Raw genomic sequence first — 6,835 nt, 5'->3', positions numbered from 1 at the left:
ATGTATTAAGAAACAATAATTTTGTGTATTTATAATTTGTTAATACTATATGGATGCTTATTTGAAGATTTTTTTTTTTTTTTTTATACTTATAATGCAGCCTTTTCTAACTTAAAATCCTGAATCTGTCCCTGATCTCACCCTACTTTTTATCTTAATTTTAAGTAAAAAATAAATGGCCTTATGAGGTCAACCCGAAGCTACCCCCATTGTTGAATTTTCATGGCCAATCCATGAATTTTCAACCTGGTCTCTTTGGAAAAGTCAAAAATGGTTAGTGGAAAAAATAAGTTTGTTTAGAAATCTTGGAGATTGGGAAGCTTTTCAGACCATTATGGCATTATGGATATTTCTCAAGGAAAGGTTTTCTCTTCCTTTCTGTTGTTTTTGCTTTTCATTGTAGACCTTGGAGAAGGCCACAATAGGTGTCCCCAATTACTGTTGTTGTACTGTGGCTATCCTGGCTTTGATCTGTACTGCAATGATAAAAATGATACGGTGCTCGTGCTGCCTACTTCAGTAAAAGCCTTTGTTAAACACATTGATTACAAATCTCAGTTAATTAACGTAACTGACTCAGATAATTGCTTTCCACGGAAAATTCAGGGAATCAATCTCTCTTCCCCTCCTTTCCAATTCTACGACCGCAAAATCGATTCTTATCTTTCTGACTATGGCCTTTTCAATTGTACGCCGGAAACAGATACAGATTCTTCTGATCTGATCCCTTGTCTTAGTAGCAGTCGCCACCCAGTTTATGCTTTTTCTTCGCTTGCTTACGTCGAACGGGTGCCGATATTATCATGTACAAAGATGTATAGCGTTTCATCAGTTCCATCTGATATATGGAATTCTCCTTTTCTTGAATTGACATGGTCCGAACCTAAGTGCGGACAGTGTGAAGTGAAAGGCGAGAAATGTAGATTTAAGAATAATAGCACTGATTTCAACATTGAGTGCTTCAACCCCGAAAAAAACAAAGGTATTGTATTCTGCCCAATTTCCACTTTTATTATCACCACAAGTTCTTCACGTTTAAAGCCTACATGTATTGATTTGATCAAGCTTAGTTATTTAGAAAGGGAGCGGATCACATGCAGTTTTTAGAACTAGGTTTGGGTCCATCCATCAAGTTTTTTTGTTTTTTTTTTTTTTTTCCCAACTAAATAAAGAACATTATTTTAGAACTAGGATTGTGTCTTGAAGGAAATTATTATGCACTTAAGAACTATAATGACGTGTCACTCCCTCCATCACGTTAATGTAAGATTTACCACAAATTTAATTAATAAAACAAGCTATTATATGAGAAAAGAAAGTATAAGTTATACTTCCAAAGTATTATATAATTACTTGCATCTCAAAAAGAATTTAATACTCCGATAGCTTATTTGTTGAAACCAAACCAAAGGGTATCAACAACATAAAATTTACCTTAAAAGATTAGCTTTTAAAAAAAAAAAGGAGACTAAAAGGACTAGAACTGTGGTAATTGACTAATTGAGGGAAAACCATTGCTAAGCACATTAGATTTGGTAGAAGGTTAAACATGCACACAAGCTGGGAAATCTTAATGCAATATAACCCTGCTAATAGTGATAAAATTTTACACAAAATTATCTTTTGCTTTCCAATAGGTGTAATTAGAAGCTGATTATGTTAAAATCTTTTGCAGGTAGATCAACAAAAATAGTGACTATTGGTGAGTTGTTCGTTAGCCATTTGTAAAATATATTGTATATAATTTTAGTTTTCTTCACTCACGAATTAATGTTTAACATGTAGTTTCCATCCTGGGGTTATTTCTTTTGGCGCTAGTGGTTTATGCATTCTGCCATGTATATCACTATGACAAAACAGAAAAAGAAAATCAAGCAATGATTGAAAAGTTTTTGGAGGATTACAAAGCTCTCAAGCCCACAAGGTACTTATATGCCGATGTTAAAAGGATTACAAATCAATTAACAGAGAAGTTAGGTCAAGGAGCTTATGGAACAGTGTTCAAAGGTAAGCTCTCTAGCGAAATTTATGTTGTCATGAAGATCCTAAACATTTTCAAGGGAGATGGGGAAGAATTCATAAATGGAGTGAGAACAATGGGTACAATTCACCATGTTAATGTGGTTTGCTTGGTTGGCTTTTGTGTTGATGGATTTAGAAGAGCTTTAGTTTATGAGTTCTTACCAAATGATTCACTAGATAAATTCATTTCCTCAGTAGATTCTAATAGTTTCCTTGGTTGGGAAAAGCTCTTGGCATAGCAAAAGGAATTGAATATCTTCACCAAGGATGTGACCAACAAATCCTCCATTTTTATATTAAACCTCATAATATTTTGCTAGACCAAAATTTCAATCCAAAAATTTCTAATTTTGGTCTAGCCAAGTTGTGTGCAAAGGATCAGAGTGTAGAGTCCATGACCGCAGCCAGGGGAACCATCGGCTACATTGTGCCCGAAGTGTTCTCTAGGAACTTTGGGAAAGTGTCTTACAAATCAAATATTTATAGTTTTGGAATATTGTTGCTTGAAATGGTTGGTGGGAGGAAAAATGTTGATGAAAATGTGGAGACCACTAACCAGATATATTTCCCATAATGGATCTACAATCTATTAGAGCAAAAGGAAGAACTACGAGTCTATGTTGAGGATAGTGGAGATGCTAAAATTGCAAAAAAATTAGCTATTGTGGGACTTTGGTGCATCCAATGGCACCCAATAGATCGCCCTTCCATGAAAGTTGTGGTTCAAATGTTGGAGGGAAAAGGAGATAAGTTAACCGTGCCTCCTAATCCCTTTGCCTCTACAAACACGACAAGAGTCAATGCAACTATGCCTGCAAGGTGTCTAAACCAAGAGTTAGAAGTCATCCCAGAATTAGACTAAGTATTTGAATGACAATATAAGTTGCAATTATGTTGTACTTGAGGATTGAAATTATTAATATTGTAGTCGTTGTAGAGACAGATTTTTAATTCCTTGCTGAGGTAAGAAAAAATATAAGGTTTAAATTTTTATATTTTATTTTTATAATTTTCACAATTTTTTTTTAAAATAAGACTTTATTCCTTATTTTGGGGAGTTTTTAAGAGTAGTCATATTTGAACCCTTATATGGAATGGTATAAATTAAGATTTGTTTAAGAATATTTTTTGGCAAATTTTTTTTTGTTTTTTTGTTTTTTTGTCTAATTCTGTTCATAACAAGAATGAAGTTTCCTAGTCACACTAGCACTTCCTTGGTACTTTCCAACATAACTTAGGAGTGGTATTACAGGTACTATAAGTTTTACTATATATTGAACTTATAAACTGATGTTTCACCAATCATAAAGAAACAATTCAAATATTCATTTACAAAATGGTTTAAGTCCATCAATCATATTTATTACCACATCAAATAAATTGCACATGTGATGTAGAGGGAAACAATAAAGGCAATCTAAATAGAACTTACTCAATTTCGAACTTAGCAAGTAACCCTCATTGTAAGTTGTAACTATCAAATTATCAACAACAACAAAATTCTTAAATTTACACAACCTTGCTTCTTTTTTTTTAATAAAGTGATTGTTGGCGATGTCGGAATTTAAATCTAATGTCCTTGATAATAACACTATGAGGTCTTAGTTTAGCTACAAAGTTCCTAGCAATTCAAGTCAAATAATACATAGATAATTAAAATTAGAGCAAATTACAAAGTTGGTCCCTATCATTTACGTCATATCTCAATTTGGTCTCTAACCTTTTAATTGTGTCAGTTTAGTCCCTAATCTATTGGTATTATGTCAAAATGGTCCCGGCTGTCAAGTGATTGATGAAAAATGCTGACATGGCTAACAGTCAAAATAAAATATTATTTTTTATACTACATGACTTCCACATCAGCTGCTACGTGACATTAATTATAAATATCAACATTTTCTAATTTACTATAAGGCTCTATATGTCCCCTTCTCTCTCTCGATTTCTCTCTATCCTCGCTCCCTGACAGAAACTCTTCAAGTTCCTTCAGTTAGGCCAATCAATTGAATACAAATTGGAGTAAAATAAAAGTTTTTTGTACGATTCTTTTAAGAATAAAATAAGCTAAGGAAACAAATACAATCACCTCAAATCGAATACCCACTTGAGATCAATACTGTAAAAGATTCTTAAAAAAAAAAAAAAATCAATCCTGTAAAACTAGACCCAAACTAGCAAACAATGTAAACAAGATTAAAATCCAAAAGAAAACAAGTACAAACATGGATCTTTAAAAATTGGAATGATTATACAAAGAAAAAAAAATGAGAGAAATTGTTAGACCAACCAAGAGCTATAAGGTGATGCTCCAGATGCTTCCATACATTTTCGTCGGAAATTTTGTATAATCGTATTGTCTCTCTCTGACTCTCCCATTCTCACTGTTTCCCTTAAAACCAAGCTGACCCACCATTACCTAAGGCACTGGGCAGTAGCCATGATCATAAAATGAAAATCAAAGAAAATTATCAAACCTGTTACATCACCAGAGGTATTGGTAGCATTGTTTTCATCGCACAGAACATTGTTCATTGTGCTGTGAATCATTGCGTGCGCTTCGATTTTCATTTGGCAAAGGAATATCTTTGATGGGTTTTTCGTGTTCGGTCATGGTGTTAATTAAGGAAAACCTATGCCACGTTGAGACTTATGGTGTTTGATCTCATGGATTTTAGAGGTATGGGTGATGGGGTCACTATGAACACAGAGGCCATTGAGGGTTTTTTTTTTTTTTTTTAATTTCTTTTTAATGTTGACGTGGCAGTACACATGGAATAAAAATAATATTTTATTTTGACTGTTAGCCATGTGAGCATTTTTCATCTATCACTTAACGGCCGGAACTATTTTGACACAATACCAAAAGGTTAGGGACCAATTTAACACAATTAAAAGATTAGGGACCAAATTGAGATGTGTCGTAAAGTATAAGGACTAACTTAGTAATTTATCCTTAAAATTATATAGTTCAAAGTTGTTAATTAATCTTATCATCACCACAAAAAAACCAAAAAAACAAAAACTAGATGCGGGGCATCTAATGTTATCAATCTGGACAGTTACATATGTGCAAGTAAAATATAAATAAAAGTGGTTCACCTACAAAAGATAACTAATTATTTAAATCTTCAAAAATAAAACTTTGTATATTGGGTAAAGAAAAATAAGTAAATAATTATTATGAATTGCATTTTAATCTACTTAATATTAGTTGTACATCTAATAACAAAAATATTTATACTTGAGAATTACACATTAATCTAGTGAATAATTTCTTTAATATTTTCAATTACAATATAAAATTTTAATATAATTTTAGTATACAATAAAGAACTAAAATTTTATAATTACGACTATTCTTTTAGTGGCTTAAATATTACCTTCAAACCCATAGAACTAAGTTCGAGTACAAATCAAAAGATAATATTTTTACTAAATAAGAATTTTACCTTCAATACTAAAGTTTTTTCTTTTTTTTAGAGCAGACTCCAATACTAAAGTCAAAAGAAATTAAAAAGAAGAAGGCCCAAAAATTAATAATAAAAAGGTTCATGTGTTAGTGTAATAGTGTTAGAAAGGGAGTCAAAGGAAGGGAGCGCGGTGACTTTAGTATATGGTAGTGACGGCAATGACAAAAAGAAAAAAAAAATCATATCTTATAAGCAATCATGTATCCAGTAATTAATTTATGCACACACACAAAAGACTGATCTGTTAGAAAGGACCTGTACATTCCAAACTGGTCACTTTGTCCAGTAACGTTCAATCAATTTCAAGATAAATTTTGGTTTCTCAAAAAAAAAAAAAAATTCAAGATGAATTTGTTGACCGTTATTTGTATGATAAAGTGGGCACTAATGGCGACGCCACGTTGAAGTCAGGGGACTCCCAGCAACACCCTGACTTGAAAAAAAAAATTATATATAATAATTTAATTTTTTTTATTTGTTAACCCTTAAAAAATAAAATAGGAACACCTCAAGCAAAATTAGGAACACTCTCAAAAAATTTTATGCCAAACAAATTTTAAACTAAAATCTAAAAATAAAAAAAATCTTATGCCGGCCAAATCCAAACATATAGCTTTCAGCCCAAAAAAAAAAAAAAATTTAAAACCTTATGATTTTACAAAACAAATTTGTTTGGCTCAAGCTTCCTTTCCTCCGATCTAATCTAAATCATCGGACTGCCTGGCTGCTGGCTCAAGCTTCCTTTCCTCCGCCGACTGGCCTTTTTTTTTTTTTTCACTACTGCCATCAGTGTCATGCTGCGTTTTGATTCTGGCTAGGATGCTAGGTAATGGGTTTTGTCGTTTTGACTTTTGAGCTTCACTGCTTCAGGTATAAGTGTATAACTAATAGGCTTATAAGGCTTGGCTTGCTTTCTATTCTACTTTATATTTGTTAAGAGGGCTGGGTCGTGCCCATGCTGCCTTTTTTTTTTGTTGGTTATACGTGTAAATGTAATAGGATATTAGGATTTGTTTTATGTTTTTTGTGGTGAGTGGGTCTTGGCAGGTTCTTGGCTGGGCTGAGCTTTTTTTGTTATGGCTGTGATTAATTTTTTTTCTTTTTTTTAATCTTGCGTTTATATATATATATATATATATATATTTTAGTGATCGGTAATATAATGAATAAATCTTTATTTATGCAGATTGAGATTGTTAAAAACTTGGTATTATTTGGTGAAATTACAACAATACTTTTTATATAAATCAGGTTCTATTTCTTATTTGCTCTACACTTTAAAGTTTTTTTTTATTTATTTATTTTAGTCTTTATAAATATATTGTTTGATTAGAAATGTCTAC

At 32.0% G+C, this 6,835-nt stretch overlaps 1 pseudogene; it reads left to right on the top strand.

Moving 5' to 3' along the window:
- The first annotated feature begins 342 nt into the window (after positions 1-342).
- Positions 343-3,022, top strand: LOC112027957 (rust resistance kinase Lr10-like; annotated as a pseudogene).
- The last annotated feature ends 3,813 nt before the right edge of the window (positions 3,023-6,835 follow it).

Source organism: Quercus suber, unplaced genomic scaffold, assembly GCF_002906115.3.
Source record: "Quercus suber isolate HL8 unplaced genomic scaffold, Cork oak 2.0 scaffold_268, whole genome shotgun sequence".
NCBI classification, from domain to species: domain Eukaryota; kingdom Viridiplantae; phylum Streptophyta; class Magnoliopsida; order Fagales; family Fagaceae; genus Quercus; species Quercus suber.
Note: the sequence above shows the minus strand (reverse complement) of the source record. Positions and strands in the feature narration are given on the sequence as shown.